General features: G+C 36.6%; 1 pseudogene; it reads left to right on the top strand.

Annotated features, from left to right (window-relative positions):
* Positions 1–13,311: 13,311 nt before the first annotated feature.
* LOC103274247 overlaps positions 13,312–21,002 on the top strand; it is a 72,837-nt pseudogene continuing 65,146 nt past the window's right edge.

Genomic DNA, 21,002 nt, shown 5'->3' with positions numbered 1-21,002 from the left:
CTCAAATTTAAATTAGGCTGCTCACTGAAACCTTCCATCCTCACAAATCAGATTGCTTCTGCTCATTGTTTATGCTATTCCTCCATGCTCCAAGACAACTCAGCTCTGATCTCCCTCTCTTATGGCCCCCTATAAATTGCAGCTAGCTTCTATTGAGTGTCTGATACTTCCTGCTAAACTTTATGCAATGTCTCAAACCTTCACAACAGTTTTTCAAGACCCATATTATCACCACCATTTTTAGGAAAAGTCAAGGTTCAGTGGCACTGAGTAGCTTTTGCAACGTCTTACAGTTACTATTTAGCAGAATCAGGAATTCAGCTCTGATCGGTTTGACTAAAAAACCCCCATTCTCAAGTCTATCATATGTCCTCCACTGCCAGTTACAAAGTTCTGTCATGATTTCTTTCAAGAATTTCTTGGGCTGACCATTCTAACTGCCCCATTCCAATACCAACCTTCATCGTTTTATGTCTAAATTACTACAACTATATCCTGATTAATCCCTATAACCCCAGTTTCTTCCAACTCTAAAATTCCCTGACATACTATTATCCTAGTATCAAGAACCTTAAATATTTTTCCAATTCTTATCAGAACAAGTGTAGACATATCTGATAAAATCTGCCACTTTAACAGGACCTTCCTTCCCTCTTACATCTCCAGACAAGTAAAGCTCTCTGTGAACTGGCCCTGCCTGCTCAGAGGGCACTGCTTGCTGCTTATCATCTCTACCACATTGGAATACTGCCTCATGCTACCATGACAAGACAGAGGTATAGATAGAGGGGTAGAACCACAGAGGGGGATCTGAGGGGAAATAGAGGCATATAAAGAAAGGGGGGAAGAGAGGGGAGGCAAAAAGAGGGAAGAGGTAGAAAGGGGACAAAGAGATAGAGAGAGACAAGGGGGGTTGGAGGGGCAGAGAAAGACAAAGACTTTCAGAGATAGGGAGAGAAAGACAGAGAGCAGGTGAGACAGAGAGGGATAGAGAGACAGAGACAAACCACACACAGAGAGAGACAGACACACTGAGAGAGAGACAGCGAGATCTAGAGAAATAGAAAAGAATAGAACCACAAGCAAAGAAAGAGGCATCAACATATAGAGAGACACTGACATTGAGAGAAAGACATAGACATAAAAATGCAGAAACTCACACAGACATACAAACACATAAACATCCAAAGAGAAACAGATATAGCTGTAGATTCACATCCCTATACCCTAAACCTGAATGCTGTGTGTATCCAGGTACTATAGACATGGTTTCAAAACTAGCTTTGATTGCACTTTCACTGTCTTCCAGGAGTTTTTCATGGTCTCATGTAATTTTCACAGTAATCTTAGAAGATATGTATCATTATTATCTCCATTTTATGAATGGGGTATTGAAGGCCCTTATAGGTTGACTTTCCCTTCTCATAAATGATAGCAGGGTATGCAACTCTCGAGTTCAAGATTTATACACCAGCAATGCTCAACTGGTGATGGTTCTATCCTCCTCCACATCCCCATCCCCCCCAAAACACTTGACAATGTTTAGAGATTTTTTTTATCACATGGTGGACGGGTGAGGGAAGGATGCAACTGACATCAAGTGCATAGAGGCCAGGGATGCTACTAAACAACCTGCATCATACTGGACAGCCCCCATGACAAATTATCATCCAGTCAAAACTTCAATTATGTAGCTGGTGAGAAACCCTGGTATAAACACATAATCTGATTCTAACATTCAGTTTTTCCCTAGCCTACACCTTTCCTTCCCCCCTAGATATCTAAATCACTTAAAGTGTATATTTATCCATTAATACGGCAAGCATTTGCTGAGAGTTTCCTACTTATTAGGTACCGAGACCAGAAAAAAAAGAAAAAACTGATTAAGATGTGGCTCCTCACAGTCTGTTACAAAAAGAGATGAGATCTGTGCATGGTCAGGCAATTAAGTTCGCAAACTTGCCACCGTGCGCTTACATTGGCAGCACATTACCAGCTCAGTAATGTTTCAGAACCTTGGTATACCAGTGTCTCACAACTGTGTACGTGTTGACATGTGGCGGTGTCTTGCTGAGTGACATTCGTTATTGTTGTTGCATGTTTTTGTGTGCCATCATGACAATATCAGAGTTTGAAATAGAGCAACAAACAAACATTAAATTTCTTGTTAAACTTGGCAAGAGTGGAAGTGAAATTAGGGACATGTTAGTCCATGTTTATGGGACAATGCTATCAAGAAAGCGGCAGTGTCCAGGTGGATTAAATGTTTTTCTGAGGGGGGAAGAGAGCTCGAATGGCCAGTTATAAGCAAAACTGATAAAAACATTGCAAAAATCTGTCAAATTGTGAGTCAAAATCGTCAGTTCATGGTGAGAAGCATAGCAGACCAAATAACCATTGATAGAGAAAAAGGTCAGGAAAACCTAAACTGAAAATCTTAACATAAGAAAAGTGGGTGCAAAAATGGCCATGAAGGAGCTCTTGCATCACAACAATGCACCACTCACACAGCACTATGTGAGGGAGTTTTTAGCCAGTAAGCAAATAGCTAGATTGGAACACCCTCTGTTTTCACCTGATCTGGCCCCCAATGACTTTTTTCTTTACCCAAAGATAAAGGAAATATTAAAAGGAAGACATTTTTATGACATTCAGGACATCAAGGGTAATATGACAACAGCTCTGATGGCCATTCCAGAAAGAGTTCCAAAATAACCTTGATGGGTGGACTAGGCACTGGCATTTGTGCATAGATTCCCAAGGGAAGTATTACAAAGGTAACCATAGTGATACTCAGTAATGAGGTATGAAGCACTTTTTCTAGGATGAGTTCATAAACTTAATTGTCAGGCCTCATAAACGTGTAATTTCAAGTCTACATTCCAATTGTTATGATAAAAATATATGCAAAGGACTAAGGGAGCATGGAACTTCAGAAATACAGACTCATAATCCCTAATCCTCAGTCAGGAAACCTGAAAAGTCTTACAAACTGAAATGAAAATTTCTAAAAATTGAATTTTTTTTTCTTATAACACCAAACTCAGATGTGGCAAAACCCTATTTGAATCAACATAAAGTGTCAGTTGTATACCAGTGATTCTGCCAGTCATAAGTTTCTCTGCTATTTTGTAACTTTTAGTTTAATTACATTACGAAAATATCAGAAAGGTCTATATGCCAATGGATAACAGTGAGAAGAAATCATCACCACAGAAATCATCACAGTAGCACAGAAGATGGAGTCATTGCAAAAATTTAAAGAAGGTCTATCTATAAGATATCCACTGAGGAATGTGGTGAAGAATCCAGAAGACAGACAAAAGAGAGACAAGTTGTGGGAATTTCACAGTGATAATGATGACCAAGAACTGATAATGGGAAAACATAGCAAAGAATTTTTTAAAAATAAAATAAAAGACCTTGACAGTGTGTTGAAAGGATTTTTGTTGACCAAAAAGTAGACATGTGCAATTGACTGGTTTTTTGGTCTTAAAACATGATAGAATATACTTTCAAGAAGTAGACATAAACAGGAAGTATGAATATTCAGCTATAAGCTATAGAAAAGTAATATGTAGCACAGTGTAAAATATCTGAAAAGGCTTCTACTTATTGTTAAAGTTACATTGACAAATTTGCTAAGATGACATCTAATGAAAACCTTAGTCTTGAACAAATTTACATTGCTGGTAGAAGAGCCCTGAACTAGCATTATATTCTTTGAAAAACATTAACAATCTAGAGTACCAAGAGGTTTTAAGAATGCAAACAAATAGATTGACTACATGTGCGTATACCAATGCCTCAGACCTCCATAAGGGGAAAAAATGACAACAGAAAAAAGCCTACATCTAAGATGTTACAACATCAATAAACCTTGAAAACATTACGTTAAGTAAGAGAAAGCAGTCACCAAAAAAAAACCACATATTGTATGATTTCATTTATATGAAATACCCAGTATAGACAAACCTAGAGAAACAGAAAGATTAGTGGTTACCAGGGAATGGGGAGATAGAGAATAGAAAATGACTGGTAATAGGTAAATGATTATATTTAGGGATAATGATTATGTTCAGAAATTAGATGTGATGCTTGCATAATTCTGAACATACAAAAAAATGTATGGAACTATTTAAACTGGTACATGAATTATATCTCAATAAATCTGTTAGAAGAAAAAAAGAATATAGGGTATCAGAGAAAAAATTTCTTTGGTACATTCAACTGTACTTTGCACCGGAGGCATAAGTTGGACTGGAAAAAATTTTAAACTCTTTGTGAAAAATAAAGTTGCTGATGCTTATTTCCCTGTAATGTGGCATTTACAATTAAAACCCATGATCAATACATTTTATGCTCCATGAAGAATAAATACAATTTTTAAAATTTTGTGTTTGTTACATTGAACAAGGAACTAAAGAGTTCAAGATTCCCTTAAAGACATTGGTCTTGAGGATGTCATTTACACAATTGTTGATGTTAGAAAAACACTGATAAATCAACATTAACAAATGCTTGAAAATGAACTTGCATGTGAAGATTTTGAAGGACTTCATGCCTGTAATAAAAAAAGATAATAAATTATCTTGCTGACCACAAGAAGTAAAAAGTGAAAAGAATTGTCATTAAAGAAATGTTGAACTTTAACTATGACATATCTGTTATGCATTTCTTGGGTGATGGGGAAGTGGCTGAAATGGTGGTGTTAAGAGTAGGTAAGTGTAAAGACATTAATAATAACGAGGAACATGCTAACATGAGCACATGTGAAAAGTAATCCATATGGTGAACAAGGATCATTAAATGATAATTGGTCTTGAACAATGCTATTTATCAGTGAGCAAGAAATGAAGGCCATTCACTTAGTTAATAAGCTACCACCTAGATGAAAGCCTAAAAGGAAACCAATGACACTGGAAAAAAGACTGTTTTAGGGCTGTCAATATAGTGGTGATTTATCACTTGAAAATTCTAGTTGTGGTTGTAACTCATCATCTAATGTCCAAAGGCAATGTTTACATATCTTGCTCAAACAGCCAGATTTAAGCAGCATTTACTCAATGTACAAATATAGACATTTGACTTAGTTCAAACCTGTATATGTTTGTAGTTTTACTGAAAGAGTTTAACATGTAGTCTATATTTATCAATGTATAGTCCACATATTATACTTATTTTTAGAAGTTTTTTCCATACACATAAATTTTAAAACTGATTTTACATCCTAGTTCATCTAGTATGAATATTTATATGTTTCAATTGCCTCTGGGTATAATTATTTAAGCAAATTTACTTCCTTTCTAAGATGCAAATATTTCTAAATTCTAAAACATATCTGACCCTAAGAATATGGGATAAGGAGTTACAGACATATTTAATATGCAACTTGTCCTTTAAGGTTTCTATCCCTTAACTTTGCTAGGAAATAAATTACATTGGTAGATTTTACAATGTTGAACCGTCTTTGCATTACTATAATAAGTCATACTTTTTTATCAAATGTGCTTTTGTTGCGCTTTGCTATCGTTTATTTGTTGATGTTTTACTTTAAATGTTGTATCTTTATTCACAAGTAAAATATATGTTTGGCTTTCTTTTGCTGGGATCACTATCAGGTTTGAATGTTAAGGTTATGATTGTCTGTGTCATTAAGGTAAAACAAAATTCAGCTGTGAGCCCATGTGGTCCTTATACCTTTTTCCATGGCAAATATTTTTTGTCATCTTTCCAATCTCTTCTATGCTATTCATCAGTTTGTTTTCTTTTTATAAGTCAAGTTTGGTGATTATTATTTTACCAAAAAAAAAAACCATCCATTTCCTCTAGGTTTACAATATCTTCTTACAATTATTTTAGTATTTCCTAAATGTGCGATTATGGCTTCTTTCTAATAATCTTTATTTTTTAATTCTTTTCTTCATTCATTCTTTTCTTCATTCAAGTTTTAGTGTTTTATTAATCTTCACAAAAGAGCCAGCCTCTGGCTCTTTCTTTTCTATGTTCTGCTTTGATCTCAACCTAATTAATTTCAGCTATTAACTTCATTATTCCTTCCTACTTTTTTCCTTTTGAGTAGGGGTCTTACTCTGTCACCCAGGCTGGAGTGCAGTGGCACGCTCACAGCTCACCACAGCATCGACCTCCTGGGCTCAAGCAAACATTTTGCCTCAGTCACCTGAGTAGCTGAGCTACAGGCATGCACCACCATGCCTGATAATTTTTGCCTTTTTTGTTGAGACAAGGTCTTGCTATGTTGCCTAGGCCGATCTCAAACGCCTGGGCTCAAGCAATCCTCCCACCTCTACTTCCCAAAGTACTAAAAATATGAGACTACAACCAGCCACTTCCTTCCTACTTTCCATCTACCTTGATGTCCAAGGCATATAGTAAGTTCCTTTACTTTTGTCCTCCTAAAATAATATAGACTATAAATTTTCCTTTCATTAAAGATTTTATTGTCTCCCTTACGTTTGGATATAAGTGTGGTTTTTATTGCTATTGCTTTTTCTATAGCTGCTAATTTGTTTTTTATTTTCTATTTCTAAGAATGTGTTTGTTAATGTCCTAGAAGTTAAGTTTTTGGTCATGCTTTTTTTTTTTTCCCCCTAAATGCACTGGCTTATGCTTGGAAACTTTTTACAGTTCTATAAAATATTTACTTTTAAAAATTTAGACTGGGCATGGTGGCTCACACCTGTAATCCCAGCATTTTGGCAGGCCAAGGCTGGAAGATCACTTGAGGCCAGGAGTTCAAGACCAGCCCAAGCAACATAGCAAGAACTTGTCGCTACAAAAAACTTTTTAAAAATATTTGTTAACATTGTTGTAGCCAAATACATAATAGATTTTGTAGATGTTTCATACACATAAAAGAGGAGATTATATGTTGTTTGCATTTCTTTTCTTTTTTTTTTTAATCAGAGATAGTCTCACTCTATCACACAAACTAGAGGGCAGTGGCACAACCACAGCTCACCACAGCCTCTACCTCCTGGGCTCAGACAATCCTTCTGCTTCAGCCTCCTGAGTAGATGGAACTACAGGTATAGGCATGCACCACCTTGCCTGGTTAATTTTTTTTTTTTTTTTTGTAGAGACAGTGTCTCACTATGTTGCCCAGGCTGGTATTCTTTGAATTTCTAGTGATTTTGCTTCAAATACTTAGCTACTATGTTTAGTACACATAGATTTTTAAAAATCATAGCTTTTGATAGATTTTGCTTTTTATAATTGTGTGATGTCTATCTTTAACTGTTTAGTAATTTAAACCATAAATTCTATCAAATACAATAGGACTGTTTTTTCTTTGTGTTTGTCTATCACTCTAACTTTTCCATTATTTTCCATTTATATTACTTTGTGTATTTTTAACCCAACTTATTAATGGACTTTGTATTTTAACCCTATCTAATATTACCTGTCTGTTTTACAAGTACATTTAGTCCATTATAAATTTAGGTAATAATCAAAACATTTGATTTCATTTCATCCTTGTAACTTTATGCTGTAAGTTATTCTACTTTGTGGTGTTCCCCTTATAGTTTCCTTATTTGTTCTGTTTTGATTAAGTAACCAGTCCTTCCATTCTTTTACCCCCTACTTATTGACAACTTCCACTGCATATTCTCATTCCATTAATGCTTCTTTTTTCTTTCTCTAACATAATATTTTAAAATCGTGGCAGAACTTAGGAAAGTAGCAATACTTAACAAATATTCAAGTTCATTTTTAGGTTAGTAAAGGCTGGTTACCACTTTCAAAATACAATTAATCTTCACCATATTCTCATACCAGCAGTAAAAATGGTGTGGATTCACTTCATATTCTCTTAGCTTTCCCTTAATTGACTATATTCCACCTTCTGCTCCTCCATGATTTAATGTGAAACTTGAGAAAGTTACTTGAATATGATATATTATAATGTTCCCCCTCTATGAAATGGCTACAATAATACCTAATGTACCTTGTGCCAAGCTTATGAGAATTAAATGACACCATGGCTATAAAAGCTTGTTAATAAAGATGAAACTATAAGTATAATAAAACTTGAGTTCTACTTATTCCAAGACATATTCCCCAGAACACTAGTCTTACAAGATAGTTTGAAGGGAAGAAATGGTTTCTGAAAATACGTTTATATGCTTGGAAAACGCTGCCACTTCCCTCTTGGAAATTCCAAGTGCGTGTAATAATAGTAAAAACTTGGGAGGTTCTTAAGTTTAAAAAAATATGCATTGTAATTGGAATTTTACACTAGGCTCAGACAGACTACAGTTTGATACTTGACACTCCCATTTACTGGGTGTAAATTTTGAGCAGATTACTTAACCTTTCAGCCTCCGTTTTCTTATCTGCAAAATAGAAATGGAATAATGTATCCCTCATAAAATTGTTGAGGAAATTCAATGAAATGATGCATGTAAAACACTTAGCATGGTTCCTGGTACATAGTAAGTGCCAAATAAGTGATAGTGATTATTAATTTGGCATATTAATTCTAGTAAAATTAAGATTTGCTTAATGCACATTCTTTTTTTACAGTAAAATAATCTTTCTATAGTTTTATTAACAGAGACAGGTTCTCAATAGGCAAAAGCGTAAAAATAAATAGATCAAATTTTTTACTTTGGCAATGGTTTCACAGATGTCAAACATATCAGCATTACATGCGGGCTGAGTGGTCAGCAAAACACACAAAATGTAATCCCTGGTCATTAAGCATTATCACCAGGGGCAACCTGAGTCTTGCTAGTCCTGTTCTCTAACTAATCAATTGTGCTATATTCAGTTGAGGTTAAAAAAAGACTTGCTCATTTAAAAAAAAATTGAGAATGGGGGTGAGACACCGTATTAGGAACTAAGCTAACATTGAGTACTTACTATCGCCAGACAGTGCTAAATTCTTTATGTGCATTCTCTCTCTTAACTTTTAAAAGAAACTTATGAAGTAAGTGCTTGTTAAATCACCATTCTGTAGGTAAGGAAACTGGGACATGAAGGGGTAGGATCAATATGCAAACACTGGCTTTTCTGACTCTGAAGGCTTTGTTTTCAAGTTATTTAGTTCTGGGTTAATAATGATTCCAGAAGGTAATAACTGAATTTCTTATCATTTTATAGTTTTGGCAGATACGACTTAATGCGATTAATTCAGCAGTAGTTTAAAATATCCGTCTACAGCCAGATTACCCTGAACACTCCCAATCTCATTTGATCTCAGAAGTTAAGTAGGGTCAGGCCTAGTTAGTACTTGACTGGGAGATCCCCTGGGAATACCAGGTACTGTAGAGCCCAGGCATGGTGGCTCACGCCTGTAATCCCAGCACCTTGGGAGGCCAAGTGTGACATGATTGCTTGAACCTGGACAACAAAGTGAAACCTCATTTCTGCAAAAGTATCAAAAAATTAGCCAGGTATGGTAGTGCTCATGTGTAGTACCAGCTACTTGAGAGACCTCAGTCTCTCAAACAACACAGCTTCTTTCATACTCTTCTGGCTGTGGAATCTCTTTTTTCTTTATTATTTGTTAACATACTTCCTCTCAGTTACTGGGAAAGCCCTGTCTTAAGTAAGTAAAATAATGTGTTTGTGTCCTCTCTCTTCCTCTCTTAACTTTATAAAATCTAACCTTTATTAGTCTTAAACCTACAATGAGACTCTTCAGAGACCCTCCAGAAAAAAAAAAATAGTTCTGGAAATAAAATGTATTTTGAACAACACAGGACAAAATGTGCTTAAATGGATTTGAGTGTTTCTGCGAATAAGACCACAGAAGAGGGAGCAATCACATGAGGCAGAAATGCCAAAGGAAGTCGTTCTGGGGGACTGCAAGACTTGGTCAGACTTGAGGCAGTATAGGACGTAAGAACATTACAAAGAGGTGTGTGGAGGGGGAATAATCAAATTTTAAAACTGCATACAAGGCCTTTTAACACATATTTTTGCCCTGGAACACAGAAAACTTAAATTTTTTTTTTCCATATGTAAGCTAAATCGACTTGCCTGTTGACTGATCTTCCCCCATATCTGTTACACTCTGCCTGAATTAGCAAGAGAAATACCCCATCTAGCCTCTGATTGCTTGGGTTAGAGAAAACCCACTGGGACACAATACCCAGCAGATTTATTCCAGAAAGAGACCTCTCACCTAAGCCGGTCTGCTTTTCTACCTTCATAAACTGGAGGGAGGGCATGGGCTCACAATTTGGAATCCTGCAAATTGAGTGCTTCTTTAACCCTTTTTTCAATATACTGGGACAAGAAAAGTGAAAAAATTTCAACTCACACACCAATTCCTGGTCAATTACTAGTGGCTGTTCAAAACATTGTATTGAAAAGAATAGTGAGGCCCCGCGTGAGCCCAGCAAGGATGGGTACTGAAATCAATTTAGGGATGTCTGCTGAGAAAACAGGAGGAGGAACAGCAGTAAGAGTGCCACTTACGGGAACAGGCACATAGCTCTTACATGCTATGGGAACAGCATCCCTTATCGCTTTCCCTGAGCTCTGCTGTAGAGCCCCAGACCCAAAGGCCCTGGCAATGGGAAGGCAGAGAGGATCCAGTGGGGAGAAGAAAAAAAGAGGTACTCTTCTTCCTCTCACCACACCTACACAAATCCTTCTTCCTGTCACTTAGCCATTCTCTCCCTGAAGAGGCTAACTCAAAAGAGAGGGTGGAAAGTAAGTGCCAAGAACAGCCCATTCAGCTGGACTTTTCCTATGGTTGCCTACAGAGAAGAGTCATATCCCAACTTGAAAATAAGTCTGGGCTCCTTGTGAATAGGGACAAGATCTGATTTATCTCTGAGACCTAAACAAGCATCTTGCTCACAGAAGGTACATGACAGTGGAGCAATGATTAAGTGTTTAGCACCAAAAGCCCCTGCTGTCTAACTCTGAACTCTTTGGATCTCTAGTACATTTATGCTATTTATCTTAATAGCAGTTCTGGGAGACCTTTCATGGCCTCTCCCAGGAAAAATGGATCAAGTTTTCCTCTGGGCAACCTTTATATCCCCATTGCTCTCCTCTGCAAGATATGAGTTTTATATGTTTACATCTAATGTCTTCTTTCATGGCCTGCTCCAGGGCAGAAACTGTGTTTTATTTCTCTCTAATTTCTCCTGAACTTGACCCTTGAGTCTGGCACATGATAGTAGCTAAATAATTGTGCATAAAGACATTGATTTTTTTTTAGAAATCAACTAATTAATTATTCAAAACCAGAAATGAGGAAACTCCTTCAAGTGGGGAAAATTTCCAGTATTCAATTTGAAAGTCAGGGAATCTTTAGTTTCTTGAATTTATGGGATTCTATTATCTTACTCAGATTGAGATGAAAAAATAAGCTAAACTAAAAATGGGTACAGAGCTAGAAAAGAGAAACATCATTATTGTGCCTAGTCATATTGTTTCTCATGGTGCTAAGAATTCTGAAAGATCTAATAACAAAGATCTAAAATGAAAATTGATATACATATTCAGAAAATGTATTATAGTCTGTCTTAGAAATTATTAAATCAGCCTATAAACCTGCTTGCATTTTTTTAAATGGTCTAAAATGATTATAAATCCTTCAAGACTGCTGGCTTCATAATTTATTTTAAAACAGAAAACACAAACGGCATTTATAAAAATGATAAATGTCATTTATAAAAGACCATGCAGATGGCTTAGGATGAAATTTGGAATGGGGAGCATAAACCAAAGAGAACAGAAACTTACTTTAAATAGGAATTCATTTAGAGAAAATTATCTCTAATATAGAAGACATTCATGTCTACCAAAGTTATAAAAATTTGGACATTCTGTAATCATCTATCTCATGTTTATTATTTTTTAGGTTTCTGTGAAGTCTCTTGAAAAGTTAGTTGTCTATTCAGTATAGTTATGGCATACAATCATTTCAATAACATAGCATTGAATTATAAAATCAAGTTAATGTGTTTGTATATTCAAAGCCTCTACCTGATTCTTTTTTTCATCCTGAACACCTGCCTTTCGGAGGAAATGTATTTTTTTCCATGTCTAGTATAGATTTAAACATCAAAGTAATTGAAGCTATTCTATGCAAGAAAAAATACTTCAGGGAACCTTACAACTTTTTACAAATGCATTCTGAAATATGAGGCCCAACTTGGATGTAGCCTTAAATGTGAATCTTCTATGAACATCTACAAATTTCTGCAAATAAGAATGACCATTGATCATATTCATCTCTGATCTCCTATCACAAAAGGAGTAGCTTGAGCAAGAGGGCCAAAAGAGGTTAGGAAATTGTCAAGGTCCACAGTTAAAGCCAGAGCCAGAAGAGGCTCCAAACCCCATAGCCCAAACCTCCTTCTGCTACAATAGACTGCTACACTCTACCAACCAGGCCTCAATAAAATTTGTTAGGCAGTCATGGAATATGGTTTTCTTGAGTTGTTATTTACTGTATTTGCTAATGGCAACTAATTACAGAGCAATACGAACTCAAAAACAGCACAAATTGAGATCTGTTTTGTGTACCTAGAACATGTCTGGCATATAGCAGGTGCTCAATTAATTAAGTTGTATATATTTGAGAGAACACTGTGTGTTAGGCACAGGGATGAGCACTTCATGTTTCACCTCGTTTAATCCTAACAACACAGTGTTATGGACTGAAAGGTACCTAGGCCCAAGTTTCACATGTTCAAGCCCCCTTGCCTCTTAGTGTGACTATATTTGGAGACAAGGACATTTAAGATGTTAATTAAGGTTAAATGCGGTCATACGGTTAAGACCCTAATTCAATCAGAAATGGGTCCTCGCAAGAGGAGAAAGGCACACCAGTGATGGGTGCACATAAAGGAAAGGCCATGTGAGGACACAGGTAGAAGCAGTCATCTGCAATCAAGTAGAGAGGCCTCACCAAAAAACCAACCAAGGTGAGATCTCAGTCTTGAACTTCCAGACTCCAGAACTGTAAGAAAATAAATTTCTGTTGTTTAAGCCACCCAGTCTGTGGCTTAAACAGCCTTAATTGACTAATATAATCACTACCAGAATATTATTTTCATCCTATTTTTCAGATTAAGAATCTGAGAGATTAACTAATTTTACTAGTATTACTATTGCTAATCTCTAGGTTTGTAGAAGGTTGCTGGTTAGACAATAGGTATCAAAAGAGAAGTAGATAATTTTAATAGATTTCAATGTGTAATGAATTAAACTCATAGGTCTGAGGACATACCAACAAAAAAAGAGGAAAGTGTTCTGAGTAACAAAAGCTCTTGTTTTCCTAATTTTCTTATTCTCCCTAAATTTTGATGACACGCAATCATGACCTGTTTCCCATTCCAGGATGGTAGTGTTAGCTTTGGTAACAGCACTCGCTGCATGGTATCTTGACTAGTAATGGGAATAATTTTGACAGTCCGGAAGAATCCTACATGTACAGCACTACTCAGAAGAGCAGACTATCTTCTGGCTCTCCCCTTTTGATTGACAACCAAGAAAGAATGTAATTCTTCACCTGAATCCACCAGCTATCAAAACCAAAACAAATCGTTCAGGGTCAAGTAAGGCATTTTGTTCCTTGAAGTTCTCAAGTACAAAATAACAAAAAGCAATTACAATTTGTCATGTTGAAAAACTGTAAGTACTTATGTAGGTCAATTTAACTACTATAGAAAAAATAGGACCCATTACAAGATTTCTGAACAAGGGCTTACTAAAAAAAAATTCCAATTTTAAGCATTGAACAAAATAGGAAATCCCCATACCATCTTCATCCTGAGTCTGAACCACACCCTCCAGGATGAGATGGAAACCTGAATAAATCTGTTTGGAAAGAAGTTGAAGGATGTGGACTAATCCAGAAACAAACCCAGAGGCAAAAGAACAGCCAATTTTACATAAGTACAATTCACTTTTGCCAACAAGTCAATGCTTGATAAATATTAAACAATAATCCAGAACTCAACCAGAGTTATGAGGAGGGACTCAAAAAAAAAAAAAATAGGAATTATTATTTGGAGGAGGCCCCTTGTAATACTGACTTCCCCCACTAGGTACATGTTCTAGGAACATCGTATACCAAATAGCATTGTTAGGAGAGGCTGTGTTCAGCATCAGTGAATTTTTTTTTTTTAGATTCTTTCAGCGTGTTTGCCCATTTCATGAAGGATGAGTTATGAGCACACCTGTCCACATTGCACAAAGCATTCAGCAATTTTTGACCAAAAATCGCATGCCCTCCATGCCTCACCCTTCCTATTCACCCAATCTCACCCCAAGTGACTTTTTTTGTTTCCCTGGATGAAAAAAATCCTTAAAGGGAAACATTTTGCAAACATGGAAGAGGTGAAACAAAAACCAGCAGAAGCACTAAAAAGCATCAAAATTGATGAGTTCAAAAACCGTTTTTAAGCAGTGAGGAAAAGTGTCTTGTTTGGTGTATTGCATCAGACAGAGAGTATTTTGAAGGACTGAAATTTAAACATGTAAGAATAAATACACAATTTTTTATAAATAAATTCCAGTTTTTTGGGGGGTGTCCCCTGATTTACAGCAATGTAACCATGGAACTTGGCTATAATCTGAACCCAGGAAAAAGGACAAAGAAAGATTCCTTCTCAGAAAGCTTATTGAAGCTTCCCAAAGGTAGGAACCAGCATTCTCACACTCTGCACTCCTTAATTAGTCTTGTTATAATTCTGATACTAAGTGACACCAAGAGTCACATGCATGAGACGTAAACTCTGCAGAGTTGGGGGGCAAGAGATCACTGAGGGAAAGCAAGAAAAACAGAGGAGCCAGTCTTGCACAGCACAGGTTCATGAAGTCCAACATTCTGCATGATTGCCTTGGAGAAATTAGGGGAAAGCACTGTTGAAGGATCCCATAAAATTATTACAGGCCTAATATCCTTGCACATGAAAACCAGAGAGGATGGCATAACATCACTTAGTGAAACAACTCACACATTAAGCATTCTGATAAGACCCTCCAGCCACCCTCTTAAAGAAAGGTCCAGCCTCCCTGAGACCTAATATTATGAGTTAGTAAAACAGTTTGGCTAAATGTTGATGTTTACAAGAAGTGTAATATAACTATCCTAATGGCTAAAGAATTACTTGCCAGCTCCCCCTAATAGTAGTGAGATTCTCCACTTTCATTTGAAATAAGGAAACAAATGTCTCTGCAGTTTAACATTATCCCAGATCCCATATCACACAGCAATATAATTGGCATCCTTGTCTTAGTAATATTGTACTCAGAGAAGGAAGACATCCATCTTTTCACTATACTTTTGTAGCCGTTTAAAAGTGGAGAAGTGAACTGAAGAGCCTCTTAAAGAGAAAACTGAAGGGAACAGGACTTATGACCATGATTATGCTGCCTTACCAAGCTGAAAGCCTGCCAAATAGAATCTTCAAATTAGAACTGGGGTCCCAACTACAAATGGATTGCAATCTGTACCTCCCAGGAGATTAATAGGATATTGTTATCATTGTAGAGATATAGTGTTCTGAATTAATACTAGCTTGTGTTTGTTTTCCCCAATATAATTTAAATGAACCTAACTCACTGAAAAGAACTTGAAATAGAGGCTTTTAATATGCTCCATTAATATATTGATTTTTTTTAAATCCATTAAGATGCTATATTAGTCCTCCTTGCCTCTCTTCTTTGGCTGCCTAGCTATCCAGTTAGAAACAAGAAAGTTTTTTGTTGTTATTAATGACAGTGGTAGAGTAGATTGTTTAAGAATACAGGCTCAAGGATTAGAATGCATAGGTTCAAATCTATTCAATAGAATTGTTGCAACAGTAGAAATGTTCTACATTATCTAATATGATAGTCTCATGTGGCTATTGAACACTTAAAATGTGACAGTTATTTGTGGATCTGATTTTTAACTATTTCATGTTAGTTTTACTTTATATAACCTCCTATGCCAGTGGCTACCATATTGGACAGCACAACCCTACACTCTTCACTCACTAGTTACGTGTCTTTGGACATGTAACTTAAATTTTCTGTGCCTCAGTTTCCACACCTTGAAAATGGGGATTAAAATACTCCCTCATAGAGTCATAAGGGTACAAAATAAGGAAGATCAGGCAAAGCACAGTACCCATGACTTTGGGACATTCTTCTGCAACATCTTTTTTTTTAATTTTTTTTTTTATTTTTTGAGTTGGCGTCTCACTCCTTTGCCTAGGCTGGAGTGCGGTGGTGTGCTCACAGTCGCCCCAGCGTCGCTCTTCTGGGTTCCAGCAATCCTTCCACCTCAGCCTTCTGAATAGCTCAGAACTACAGATGCGTGCTACCATGCCCAGCTATTTTTTATTTTATTGTAGAGATGAGGTCTCACCAAGTTGCCTGGGCTGGTCTTCAATCAACGTGCTCAGGCAATCCACTCGCCTTGGCCTCCCAAAGTGCTGGGAATACAGGCTGATCCACCAAGCCCAATCTGCAACATCTTTTCACTCATTCCTTCTCTACATTCCCAATGCATCACCTTTGCCAATCTCTTTCCTTATTCACATTATCAAAAGATACTCTTATCTCATTCCCTCTAATGAGTTCCATCTCCAATCCTTCCAGCAAAAAATGACCAATAAGTGCTTCTAAAATATAATTTTTAGCACATAATCCCTCTTTTAAAATCTTATAGCTATGACCTTTAACAGAATACACAGTTTGGCTTTAGAGGCACTTTACAATCTGACCCCAAGCTGATGCTTCATGCTATCTCCCACAGCTCCACAGAAACAATCCATGGTGCCAAAAGATGGAACAACTTGTCCTTCCTCTGGTCAACTGCATATCATTTTACTCTGTTGTTATTAGTTGACAATATGCCCATCTAAAATGACCAGTTCCCTTTCCCTGTATCATATTCATCCTTTGAGGCCTACCCTAAGACATCTCATTCAAGAAGCCACCCCCTGTGAGTTACTTATGAAAAGGACAAGACATTTAACAATCACCATTGCTTTATTAGTACTTCATTTTTCATGTGTGAATTTCTTGATTGCCCTCCAAGCGTAAAACCCTCTTGAAAATTAGGTGTTATGTTTTTGTATTTCCTCAACAGCATCTAGCATGGTACACACATAAATTAGGAACCCATGATATGTGCCATAAAGAAATACCATTAAACACGAACACAGATCCTAATCAAATTGAAAACTAGGATCTCTGGAAATCTCTGCCATTCACACCACTAAAGGCATTTGAAATTCCTGCCTCAAAAGAAATGCCTTTTCAATAAAACATGGAAAGAAAATCTGGGCAAATATTGACTATTAAACCCATGTCTTCCTTAAACAAAGCTCTCAATAATTTCCTGCTCTTCTTCTGAGTCCAAGAGGGAAACTTTCTTTTGGATGATTCAACCTTGTCCTTCAATCCTTTGCAGCATGTGCTCTGCTTGTCAGCTAAACTACACCTACACCCCTCCATGACCTCCATTACTGTCTTGACTTTACTCACATCTTATTTCTCTACCCTTGGCTCCCCATCACCTTCACAGTTACCCCAACTTTCAAACAAGGCCCTAGCCATCTTATCTCCCATTCATCATAGTCTCCATAAAACTTCATCCCCAAATACTTTCTCCCTATCCAAAACGATGACCCTTTTATACCTCCCCTTGCCAACAGGTAGCTGAGAAAAGGGAAAGATAAAAGTATTCAGAGAGAGAGAAATGTCTTAAAAACTCATTTAGGTCAGAACTTTAGTAGAAGCTTATGGCACAGAAATGAGATCTTTGATCTCAAGGAGAGCTCTCTATAAAATAACATGCCAGCTTTTTGTAATTTATACTCCCTTCTCAGATATTCTCTACTGCTATAGTTTTCAAACATTGGAGTATATTAGAGTCATCAGGATTATTTGATGAATGCTGATTCCTGGGCAATGCTGCCAGGGAATCTTAAGTCAATATTTCTGGGGCTACCCAGAAATGGGCATTTTAATGAATATCCAGCTCATTCTTTCACAAGGTCAGGACCACACTGACAAAAGCTGCAATTGCCTTTCCTTCCTTAATAAGCCAGTCTTCTCTTTTCCCTCTGTACACCAAGGGAACAAGAATAACTAACTGCAGCTCAAAGATGTACATCTTCTGGAGAAACAGAATCTTCCCAGCGAGGTTAATTAGGTGGAGAAGCTAAGGCAGAACAAGGTAATCAGGCACACAAGGCAAAGACTAAAAGACTCACAGTAACCAGAGGTCAAAGCAAATGGCAAATCACGAATCTCAACAGAAGAGCTAGAAAATTCAGTTCAAGCAAAAGGGACCAAAAAATTGCTACTGTAAAATCTTAACATGTGTAGAACATTATCTTTAATTGCAAAATGCCAATTCTTAGAGGGGAAATTCACCACATTTTAACATGAAGTATCTAAGCTGAATCAGATCAAATAATGTGATCTTAGACACTCATCTAATCAGGTCATTTCCTGAGATCAAAGAAAGAAGAAAGGGTAATTTCACAGCATCAGGCAGGCCTGGCTTGGGTCTTGCCTTAGGAATCAGGACAGAACATTTGCAGGAAATTAAAGGCATTAGTAGGTGAGAGAAAAGATCCTAATAGCAATAGCTAAAGCGGCCACACCTTCTGGGACAGACCTTGGATGATCTCTGTTCATACTCATTCCACATTATTATTAATATCATTTCCTTTCCTTCCCAAGAGTCCTGGTTTAACAGTTAATGATATAATCACTCTGATAGTTCCTAACATGTGCTAGGCATTGAGCTAAGTACTTTACTTCTATAACTTAAAACCTAAATATTATAGGGGAGACACATTAGTACTATTATTAAACCCATTACTAAGTTGAGGAATAGAAACCTGTTGGAAATTACATTAATTGCCAAAGGCAACAGAGTCAGTAAATGACAATACTTGAACTCATGTCTGCATTGAAAGTTCTCCTAACACTGGAGAGATAGACTGCAACCCACAGACCAAATCTAGACCACCATTTACTTTTGGAAACAGAATTTATACTACTAAAAGTGAAAATAGTGGAAGATAGCCACCCCATTCATTTGCCTCTTGTCCATGACTGCTTTCACATTACAACAGCAGAATTGAGTAGCTGCAACAGAGACCTTCTGGATGGCAAAGTTGAAAATATTTGCTATCTGACCCTTTACAGAAAAAATTTGCTGATCTCTTCCTGTCGGCCCCAGGAGAGAACCCAAATCACAAATTCACAAACTTGACTCTTCCACAGGCATGGCCAAAAGTCAAGGAAAACGACAAGACAATAATTTTCCAAACTTGGACATTTCAGATTTTGGTTTTTTGTTTGTTTGTTATTTTACCTTAAGGTTTATAACATGTTGGGCTGCTAATAGTTAAAATAAATGAAATATTTCTGATGTAACTTTTAAAAGAGCACCTAGAACCAGAACAGGATATATATAAGATGACCCTAGAGCATTTGTAGTGACATAAACTAAAAATAAATAAAATGAACCTTAAAAAGATATTGGCTCTAGCACTATCATAGCCAGGGACTTAAATACCCTACTTACAAACCAATACAGAACATCAATACAAAAAATCAACAAGGAGATCTGGAACCTCAAAGTGATGCTTGACCAATGGACTTAATTGATACCTACAGAACACTCCACCCCAACAATCACAGAATATACATTCTACTCATCACCACATGGAACGTACTCTAAGATCAATCACATCCTCAGTCATAAATCAAGCATAAACAAATTTCATAAGATTGAAATCCAGCCATGCATCTTCTCAGACAACAGTGGAATAAATATAATATCAACACCAACAAACTTCCCACTAAACCTACAAAGACATGGACACTAAACAGCATGATGCTAAGCAACTAATGAGTCAACATGGAAATCAAAACAGAGATAAAAAGATACCTGGAAACAAATGAAAATAAAGAAGCATCTTACCAAAACCTCTGGGATGAAATCAGTACTAAGAGGGGAATTTATATCTCTACGAACACACATAAAGAAAATGGAAAGATCACAAGATAACAGCCTAACAAACCACCTAAGGCAAATGGAAAAGCAAGACCACCAAAATCCTAACTTCAGCAGAAGAATACAGATCACCAAAATAAAAACCCAAATTTGGCATCGAAGACAAAAAGATAATACAAAAAATCAATGAAACAAAAAGCTGGTTCATTGGAAGGATAAACAAGATTGATGGTCCCCTATCTAGAGTGACCAAGAAAAAGAGAGAAAAAGTCCAAATAAATACAATCAGAAATGCAAAGGATCAAGTTACAACTGACCCCAAAGAAATACAAAAGATTATCAGAGACTACTATGTACACTTGTATGGAAACAAACTTGAAAACCTAAAGGAAATGGAGGACTTTCTGACATCACACACAATCTCCCCAGGTTGAAACAAGAAGAAATAGAGACCTTGAATAGACCAAAAACAACCCAGGAAATTGACTATGTCATAAGAAAACTACCTGTTAAAAAAAGCCCTGTACCAGAAGACTTTCTGGCAGAATTCAACAAAACATACATGGAAGAACTGATACCAATCCTATTGAAAGTATTCCAGGCAATTGAGAAAGATGGAACTCTCCCCAAATCTTTTCATGAAGTTAACATCACACTGATACCCAAACCAGGTAAAGATCCAACAAAGAAAGAGAACTACAGGGCAATATCCTTGATGAACATAGATGCTAAAATTCTCAACAGGATCCTAGCAAACTGAATCTAGCAACACATCTCAAAAATCATCCATCATGAGTAGCCTTCATCCCCAGGATGCAGGGCTGATTCAACATTCATAAGACTATAAACATAATTAAATACATCAACATATGTAAAAACAAAAACCACATGATTATATCATTAGACATGGAAAAAGCTTTTGATAAAAAGCCAGCACCACTTCTTGATTAAAAAACCTCAAACATCTAGGCATAGATGGAACTTACCTCAAAATAGTAAGAATCATCTATGAGAAACCCATAGCCAGCATACTGCT

Source organism: Carlito syrichta, unplaced genomic scaffold, assembly GCF_000164805.1.
Source record: "Carlito syrichta isolate Samal-C Ts95f unplaced genomic scaffold, Tarsius_syrichta-2.0.1 Scaffold314658, whole genome shotgun sequence".
Lineage (NCBI taxonomy): Eukaryota > Metazoa > Chordata > Mammalia > Primates > Tarsiidae > Carlito > Carlito syrichta.
The sequence above is the reverse complement of the archived record's forward strand: the minus strand, read 5'-3'. Positions and strand labels throughout refer to the sequence as shown.